Genomic DNA, 10,574 nt, shown 5'->3' on the forward strand with positions numbered 1-10,574 from the left:
GTTATCCTCCCTGCGTTCGCTTCAAAAAGGAGTATCAGAATTTTAGAATCATAGATTTCACACAGTTCCTGACTAGCTACATTCATCACAACAATTTAAAAAGCAAAAGTTGTCTCTGTGGGGTCTAAACAATAAAAATATTTATGTAATAAATAATGGTTATGAAAATTGGAACAGTTTTTCTATTGATTTTAATAAAGTCATGTTAAAATAAGTTGTAATAATTATAGATAAATTTTCCAGAAAAATCCTCTTTCTATAGTAACAAAGTGGTAGTGTTGGTAATAAATAGGGTAGCCATATAATTTATTGTCCAAACTGAGCCACACTAGAGTATAAAAGAGGGGGTGTATTTATAATTATATAGAAATAATAGACATTAAATGGGATTGTATCAGAAGAGTAAGATGTCTGGCTACTTTGAAATGTCTGAGAACTATGGTGTTGTAGAATCTTCACTTACTAGTACTTGGATTTAGTGGGATGGTAAAAACAAATGTAAATGCTGGTGCTGAAATTGCTTGATCTAGAGCATGCTTAAATTTATTTTTTCCCATTACCATCAGAATGAGAACTACAAATTTCTTGTTTGTATAGAACTTCTGTGCATCTAGATAGCCATAGAATTGAAGTCTTCAAATAATTGATTAAATCAAAATTTTATTAATCATTTAATAAAATAAGACTCATTGGACACCATAAAACAACAAGATGGAATGGAGTAAGTCATTGTATTGCACAGGTGAAGGAGAAAAAGTGAACACAGACTGAATACATAGATGAATACATAAATGGAAAGGCAAAATAAATGTCATAGCACAGTGTATGATGAAAATTTTTTGAGAAGTTCAAATGGAGAAATATAATTGGAGACTTATCCTTAAAAGGACCATGTTTGGAAGACAGCTGTGCTCACCACTACACCCACGGTAAAGGGGGTCAAATATATGGTGATGGAAGGAAAACTGACTCTGGGTGGTAAACACACAATTCAATATATAGATGATGTATTATAGAATTGTACACTTGAAACCTATATATTAATAATTTTACTAGTGAAGTTGAGCATATTTTCATGTATCTGTTTGCTGTTCATATGTCTTATTGGGGGAAATATCTGTTCAGGTCCTCTGCCCATTTTTAAATTTGATTGTTTGTTTTTTGTTGTTGAGTTGTATGAGTTCCTTATATATTTTGGATGTTAGCCCCTTATTAGAGGCGCTGTTGGCAAATACTTTCTCCCATTTGATTGGTTACCTCTTTCTTTTGTTGATGGTTTCTTTTGCTGTGCAGAAGCTTTTTAGTTTTATATAGTCTCATTCATTTATTTTTGCTTTTATTTTCCTTGCCTTTGAGGTCAAATTCATAAAATCCTCTCTGAACCCAAGGTCCATAAGTTTAGTACCTATGTTTTCTTCTATGTAGTTTATTCTTTCAGGTCTTATGTTTAGGTCTTTGGCCCACTTTGAATTAATTTTGGTATGTAGTGATAGATGGCAATCTAGTTTTATTCTTTTGCACGTGGCTCTCCAATTTTCCAGTACCATTTATTGAAGAGGCTTTCTTTTCTTCGTTGTATGTTTTTAGCTCCTTGGTCAAAAATTATCTGCCCACATATATGTGGGTTTATTTCTCATTCTATTCCACTGGTCTATGTGTCTGTTTTCCTTCCAATACCATGTTTTAATTATTGTCACTTTATACTATAAATTGAAGTTAGGGTTTGTGATACCTCCAGCCTTGTCCTTTTTTCTCAGGATTGCTTTGGCCATTTTGGGTCTTATGTGATTCCATATAAATCTGATGTTTTTTGTTCTAGTTCTTTAAAAAATGCCATTGGGATTTTGATGGGGATTGCATTACTTCTGTATATTGCTTTGGGTAATGTGGCCATTTTAACTATGTTGATTTTTCCAATCCATGAATACAATGTGTTTCCATTTTTTGTGTCTTCTTCAATTTTTAAAATTGTCTTGTTGCGTCCCACGCAACGAGAGTTGTGGGGAGCGAGGAGGGCAGTGTAGTGTTAAAGAAAGACAGTAGTCATGAATAGAGTTTAAGCAGACCAAGGGACCCCCAATCTCAAGGACTAGAAGCCCCTAATCGAACCTTGCATCAGCTTTTATTAGTTTGGTGGGGAAGTAAAGGAGATAAAGCTTGTCCGGCTCAAGATATGTGAATCCTATACATCATAATAGGAAACCGATTGGAGTCAATCACCCTTGCCTGCAGACTGCTGTACCGTAAGTCTCAACTTCCCCAAGGGACAAAACCTATATGCATATGAATAGATGGAGAGCACATAATTGAATCACTTCCCTTGCAGGTTCTGGGAAGGAATGCAGCCACAGAGGCTGAGGCTTTCCTTAGTCTGAGGAAGGTGGGGGGCTGTCCACACCTCTGTGAACCCCTTGGGTTCTCCTGTTGGTCTCTATGTGACTGCGTCTGGCTTGAGTTGTTCCTTCCGTGAGGAATCTTACTCATCATTGACTGTCCAGTCATCTTTCTGCGACCAAACAGGGAGGCATAAAGTGCAAACACAAAGGTTTAGCAAAGTCCCCGAAAGGATCGGTCTTACAGACTCTCCTTTCTTTGGGCACAAGTACAAACGGTTAAGCTGTTGCATGGTGACAGTGTCTTATAGTTTTCAGTGTGTAAGTCCTTCATATCTTTTGTTACATTTATTCCTAGGTATTTTATTCTTTTTGTTGCAACTGCAAAAAATTCTTTTTCATTTCTTTTTTGAAATTTCATTGTTAGTCTATAGGAACACAATGGATTTATGTACATTGATTTGGTATCCTGCAACTTTACTATGTTTGTTTATTGTTTTTAATAGTGTGTGCGTATGTGTGTGTGTAGTAGTCTTTAGGATTTTTTGTATTAAGAAGCTTAACCAATTATAAAAATATTCCTCCTATAACACTTTATTCAGAAACGTAATTTCTGAGACTTTACCATACTTGTTTAATTGATGAGTAAACAAGCAATACAATCCAATGTCTAAGGATACAGAAGTTCTACATGGTATAATTAACATACGAGGTATGATCAAAAGATACAATTAATGTTTAAATAAAAAAATTATTACAGTAAAAGACACATTGCCATCAATCCTTCTCAAAATACTACTCGCTTCAAACGCACTTATCTCATCGTTCTTGCCACTTTCTGAAGGAGTTCTGGAAGTCCTCTTTTGTGAGTGTCTTCTGTTGCGCCGTTGTGGCTGCCTTGATGTCCTGAATCATTTTGACTTTGGGGAAGAGCCAGAAATTGCATGGTGCCAGATCCGGTGAATAAGGAGGATGAGGACACACCGTAATGTTTTTATTTCACAGAAATTGCCCTATACCAGAAGTGATGTGTGACACCGAGCATTGTTATGATGGAGGATGATTTATGGCACACTTTATAACACACCTTCTTTCAACTGTAGCTCACACCTGACTGACTGCACAAAACAAGTTGAAACTTATCACACACTGTTACTAGGCTGATGCACTGCTTCCTGAATGAAGATCCCTGCCCTTCTGTTGAATGGCAGCAACATTCACCAAATTGTTTGATCACAACAGAAAGGCTCTGTGTCACACATCCCTTCTGGTATGGCAATTTCTGTCAAATAAAAATATTATGGTGTGTCCTCATCCACCTTGTTCACCAGATCTGGCACTATGTGACTTCTGGCTCTTCCTCAAAGTCAAAATAACCATGAAAGGTAAATATTTTGAATCGATTCAGGACATTGAGGCATCCACAACAGTGCAACTAAAGACACTCAAGAAAGAGGACTTCCAGAACTGCTTCAGAAAGTGGCAAGAACGATGGGATAAGTGTATTTGAGGGATGGGGAGTATTTTGAGGAAGATTAATGGCAATTATCTTTTTTAAAAAAATTTATTGGGGTGACAATTGTTAATAAAATTACATAGATTTCAGGTGTACAATTCTGTATTACATCATATATAAATCCCATTGTGTGTTCACCACCCAGAGTCAGTTCTCCTTCCATCACCATATATTTGATCCCCTTTACCCTCATCTTCCCCCCCCCCTTACCCTCTGGTAACCACTAAACTATTGTCTGTGTCTGTGAGATTTTGTTTCTCATTTGTTTGTCTTGTTCTTTTGTTGTTTTTGGTTTATATACCAAATATCAGTGGAATCGTATGGTTCTCTGCTTTTTCTGTCTTATTTCGCTTAGCATTATACTCTCAAGATCCATCTATGTTGTCACAAATGGTCCTATTTCATTTTTTCTTACTGCATAACAGTATTCCATTGTGTATATACACCACAACTTCTTTATCCATTCGACTATCGAAGGACATTTTAGTTGTTTCCATGTCTTGGCCACCGTAAACAAAGCTGCAATGAATATTGGAGCACACATGTCTTTATGTATAAATGTTTTCAGATTTTTTTGGTAGATACCCAGGAGAGGGATTGCTGGGTCATATGGCAATTCTATTCGTAATTTTTTGAGGAACCTCCACACTGCCTTCCATAATGGCTGCACCAGTCTACATTCCCACCAACAGTGTATGAAGGTTCCTTTTTCTCTACAGCCTCTCCAACACTTGTTACTATTCATCTTGTTGATGATAGCCATTCTGACTGGGGTGAGGTGATATCTCATTGTGGTTTTGATTTGCATTTCTCTGATGATTAGTGATGTTGAGCATTTTTTCATATGTCTATTTGCCATTTGTATGTCCTCTTTGGAGAAATGTCTCTTCAGGTTCTCTGCCCATTTTTCAATTGGGTTGTTTGTTTTTTTGTTGTTGAGTTGCATGTGTTCCTTGTATATTCTGGATATTAGGCCCTTATCGGAGGCACTGTTTGCAAAAATCTTCTCCCATTCAGTTGGTGGCCTCTTTATTTTGTCGATGGTTTCTTTTGCTGTGCAGAAGCTTTTAAGTTTCATATAGTCCCATTCGTTTATTTTAGCTTTTACTTCCATTTCCTTTGGAGTCAAATTCATAAAATGCTCTTTGAACCCAAGGTCCATAAGTTTAGTACCTACGTTTTCTTCTGTGCAGTTTATTGTGTCAGGTCTTATGCTTAAGTCTTTGATCCATTTTGAATTAATTTTGGTACATGGTGACAGATAGCAGTCCAGTTTCATTCTTTTGCACGTGGCTTTCCAGTTCTCCCAGCACCATTTATTGAAGAGGCTGTCTTTTCTCCATTGTATGTTTTTAGCTTCTTTGTCAAAAATTATCTGTCCATATTTATGTGGTTTTATTTCTGGGTTCTCAATTCTATTCCATTGATCTATGTGTCTGTTTTTCTGCCAATACCATGCTGTTTTGATTATTGTAACCCTGTAATACAAGCTAAAGTCAGGGAGTATGATACCTCCAGTATTGTTCTTTTTTCTTAAGATTGCTTTCGCTATTCGGGGTCTTTGGTGGTTCCAAACAAATCTGATGATTTTTTGTTCTATTTCTTTAAAAAATGCCATTGGGATTTTGATGGGGATTGCATTAAATCTGTATATTGCTTTGGGTAATATAGCCATTTTAACTATGTTGGTTCTTCCAATCCATGAGCATGGAATGTCTTTCCATTTCTTTGTATCTTCTTCAATTTCTTTCAAAAATGTCTTGTAGTTTTCAGCATATAGGTCCTTCACATCCTTGGTTAAGTTTATTCCTAGGTATTTTATTCTTTTTGCTGCAATTGCAAAGGGAATTGTTTTTTGTGTTTCTTTTTCTGAGATTTCATTGTTAGTATATAGGAAGGCAATGGACTTTTGTACGTTGATTTTGTAGCCAGCAACTTTACTGTATTCGTTGATTGTTTCTAATAGCTTTTTGGTGGAGTCTTTAGGGTTTTCTATATATAGCATCATGACATCTGCAAAGAGTGATAATTTAACTTCTTCATTCCCAATTTGGATGCCTTTTATTTCCTTCTCTTGCCTGATTGCTCTGGCAAGGACTTCCAACACTATGTTGAAAAGCAGAGGTGATAGGGGACAGCCGTACGTAGAGCAAAGGGCTTCAGTTTTTCACCATTAATTATGAGATTAGCTGAGGGCTTGTCATATATGGGCTTTATTATATTAAGGTATTTTCCTTCTATACCTACTTTATTAAGTGTTTTAATCATAAATGGATGTTGTATCTTGTCAAATGCTTTTTCTGCATCAATTGATATAATCATATGATTTTTGTCCTTTATTTTGTTTATGTGATGTATCACATTGATGGATTTGCGGATGTTGAACCATCCTTGTGCCTCTGGGATAAACCCCACTTGGTCATGATGAATAATCTTTTTAATGCTTGTTGTATTTGATTTGCTAGAATTTTGTTTAGGATTTTTGCATCTGTATTCATCAGAGATATTCGTCTGTAGTTTTCTTTTTTTTGTGTTGTCCTTACCAGGGTTTGGTATCAGGGTAATGTTGACCTCATAAAATGAGTTAGGGAGTACTGTCTTTTCTTCAATTTTTTGGAAGAGTTTGAGCAGGGTTGGTATTAGATCCTCTTTGAAGGTTTGGTAGAATTCACTAGTGAAGCCATCTGGTCCCGGAGTTTTGCTTTTGGGAAGGTTTTGGATGACTGATTCAATTTCGTTACTGGTGATCGGTCTGTTTAGATTTTCCAGTTCTTCATGGTTCAGCCTTGTAAGGCTATATGTTTCTAAGAACTTGTCCATTTCTTCTAGGTTATTGAATTTGGTGGCATATAGTCCTTCATAGTATTCTTGGATGATCCTTTGTATTTGTGGTGTCCGTGATAACTTCCCCTTTTTCATTTCTGATTTTAATTAGTGTCTTCTCTCTTTTTATCTTAGTGAGTCTAGCCAAGGGTTTGTCAATTTTATTAATCTTTTCAAAGAATCAACTTTTTGTCACATTAATTTTTTCTATTGTCTTTTTGTTCTCTATTTCATTTAGTTCTGCTCAGATTTTTGTTATTTCCTTCCTTCTGCTGACCTTGGGTTTCACTTGTTCTTCTTTTTCTAGTTCTTTAAGGTGTAACATGAGGTTATTTATTTGGGATTTTTCTTGTTTCTTGAGTTAGGTCTGTAATGATATAAGTTCCCCTCTTAAAACTGCTTTCGCTGTATTCCAAAAATTTTGGTAGGATGTATTTTCTTTGGCGTTTGTTTCTATGTATGTTTTGTTCTCTCCTCTAATTTCTTCTTTGAGCCGGTCGTTCTTTAAAAATATGTTTAATCTCCATGTATATGTGTTTTTTTCTTCTTTCTTTTTGCAGTTGATATCCAATTTCAAAGCCTTGTGATCAGAGAATACGCTTGGTATGTTTTCAACTTCTTAAATTTGCTGAGGCTGATTTTATGTCCCAATATATGGTCTATCCTTGAGAATGTTCCATGTACACTAGAAAAAAATATATAGTCTGATGTTTTAGGATGAAGTGCTCTATATACGTCAATTATGTCCATTTCATCTGATGTGTCATTTAGGGCTGCTATTTCGTTATTTATTTTCTGTTTGGATGATCTATCCATAGCTGTCAATGATGTATTTAAGTCCCCTAGTATAATTGTGTTTTTGTCAATTTCTCCCTTTAGTTCTGTTAGTAGTTGCTTGGTGTATTTCGGTGCTCCCTGATTGAGGGCATAAATATTGATGACTGTTACGTCTTCTTGTTGTATATTCCCCTTTACCATTATGAAATGTACATCTTTGTCTGTTGTTACCTTTTTCACCCTGAAGTCTGTTTCATCTGATGTAAGTATGGCTATACCTGATTTTCTCTGGATATCAGTTGCTTGGAGTGTCAATTTCCACCCTTTCACTTTGAATCTATGCTTGTCCTTGTAGCTGAGATGTGTCTCTTGGAGACACCATATGGTTGGGTGTAGTTTTTTGATCCAATCTGCTACTCTGTGCCTTTTTATTGGTGAGTTCAGTCCATTTACATATAGGGTGATTATTGATATGTGAGGATTTCCTGTCATTCTATCTTTAGTTTTCTGGTAGGGCTGTGTCTCCATTGTTTCTTTGCCTTTTTGTTGTTGTCTATTATTTCTGTGTGGTGGTATTCTATGATATTTCCCTATATTTCTTCTTTTATTACAGGATGTATTTCAGTTCCGTTTTTTTTTTTGAGTGGTTACCCTTAAGTTTATGTAAAAGAAAGTTTGATATTTAGAGTATTCTGTTTTCTTCAGCAGGCTTACTTTCTCCATTCCCGTATTCTGGTTCTGGCCTTACTCTCCCACTTTTTGAGTTTTGGTTGCCACAAATTATCCCTGTTGATGGTGGTCAAATAGCCTCCTTTAGTATTTCTTGTAGTGCAGGTCATGTATTAGAAAATTCCCTCAGCTTCTGTATGTCTGGAAAGGTCTTTATTCCTCCTTCATATCTAAAGGATGTCTTTGCTGGATATATTATTCTTGGCTCATAATTTCTCTCTTTCAATAGTTTGAATATTTGGTTCCACTCCCTCCTGGCTTGTAGAGTTTCTGCTGAAAAATCTGATGATAATATAATGGGCTTTACTTTTTATGTTACCGTCTTCTTTTCCCTGGCTGCCTTGAGGAGTCTTTCTTTGTCATTGTTTTTAGACAGCTTCAATACAATGTGCCTTGGAGAAGGCAATTTGGGATTGAGGTAATTAGGTATTCTATTTGCTTCTTAGAATCAAGGATCCAGTTCTGTCCACTAGTTTGGGAAGTTCTCATCGACAATTTGTTTGAATATATTCTCTGTTCCCTTCTCTCTTTCTTCTCCTTCTGGTATGCCCATTATTCTTATATTGCTCTTTGTGATGGAGTCAGAAAGATCTTGTAGAGTTCTTTCATTTCTTTTAAGTCTCAAGTCTCTTTCTTCTTCCATCCGTGTAATTTCCAGGTTTCTATCTTCGATGTCTCTGATTCTTTCCTCCAACTGGTCAACTCTACTACCTAACATGGCTATTTCATTCTTAATTTCTTCTATTGAGTTCTTAATCTCCAGAAATTCTATTTGGTTCTTTTTTAAAATTTCAATCTCTTGGGAACAGAGAATATAGTCAAACAAATTGTCGATGAGAACTTCCCAAACTAGTGGACAGAACTGGATCCTTGATGCTCATGTTGTTCTTTTATTCTGTTTCTGAGTTTATTAAACTGCCTTTCTCTGTTTTCTTGCATCTCGTTGAGGTTTTTCAGAACTGCAATCTTGAATTCTCTGTCATTTAAGTCACATGTTTCCATATCTTGAAGTTCCTTTTCTGGAGATTTTTCACTTTCTTTCTGAGCTGTATTGTTGCCTTGGTTATTTATGGCAATTACTGATTTATTATTTCTCTTCCTATACATCTACAGGAGTGGCTTCTGCAACAGGCTGATAGGAAGAGGTCTTTCTTTTGTTTTCCAGTATTTTCTCTCCGACTGCAGTCTTTTTTTCTCTCTCACATGGTAGTGTTATGTTTTCTCTGCACTATTCCAGCCTCTCACTCAATGGGGGGTTCCCTGGGAGACAGGCTTTTCCTCTGTTAATAGTTCGCCTGGGTCACAGGGCGCAGTGTCTGTGTGGGTATGTGGAGAGCTTTTTAAGTTCCTAAGCTCTTCCTGCACTAGATTCAGAGCCTGTATATTTCAGCAGTTCTGTTTACTCCTGCAGGGATCCGCCCAGATAGGTGGGGCCAGGGGCCATGTGAGTTGTGAGAGGTGGCCCAGAGCAATGGCAGTGACCACCACCACAGCTGGTCCTGTTTCCACAGCTCCCTCCCCTTTGTCAGAACTAGTTGGGCTGTGAATCTGTGTCTGCAGTCCACAGTTCTCAGAACAGCAAATATTCTGTTGTTTTGATCTGACACTGCTACTGTTCTGCTTCTAGCACCAGGCAGGTGGGGGCGGGGTGAGCTCTGGGAGGGTCGGAAGGGGGCGGCTAGTCTCAGTGCCTAAGGCTTCCATTCTCTGCTCGGCAGTGAGGGCTTAAACCACCGTTTTCAGCCTTCTTCCCTCAGTCTTTTCTCCGATGTCTCTGCCGTGAGCGTTGGGTTCAGCCATGTTATATGCTGTCCCCTCAGCATTGCGGGCCATAAAGGGAGCCCTAGCAGTCCGAGTTCTTCCCTCTCCCACAGCTGCAGTAGTTCTGGGATACAGCGAACTCGGAGCACTGAGCTAGGTCTGTGTCCTGCGCCTGTGCGGCTCCATCTCCGTGCTTCTCCCTTCCTCCTCCCCTGCTCGCGCGATTTGCCCTCCTTTAGGTGAATTCAGTTGTGGGCCTCTTCCTCTTGCCTGCCTGCTGTGCAGGGAGACCTTTGTGGAATCATAGTTGTTCGATTAGTTGTAAATTCCAGGGGAGATTTACAGAGGCTTACCTGATCCACCATTTTGATGACGTTGTAGTTGACTTTTTTCCATGAGTTTAGGGCTTTGAAGATCTTCACTTTGTCTTGTCTAATCCATTGGTCCTTATTGACACAAATGAAGTGACATGTACCTAGGACAGACATATGAGTTGAAGAGTTAATAAATTTAATGAAACATTATCAAATGGAATCCACTGATCTTAGTGGGTCAGAACCAAGCAATAATTTGTGACAACCAAGGCACATGGACAAATACTCAACTACTGGTTTACACTAGCAAAAAATCCATTC

The sequence above is a fragment of the Rhinolophus sinicus genome, chromosome 14 (assembly GCF_057876585.1).
Source record: "Rhinolophus sinicus isolate RSI-liver-muscle chromosome 14, RSI-T2T, whole genome shotgun sequence".
NCBI classification, from domain to species: Eukaryota; Metazoa; Chordata; class Mammalia; order Chiroptera; family Rhinolophidae; genus Rhinolophus; species Rhinolophus sinicus.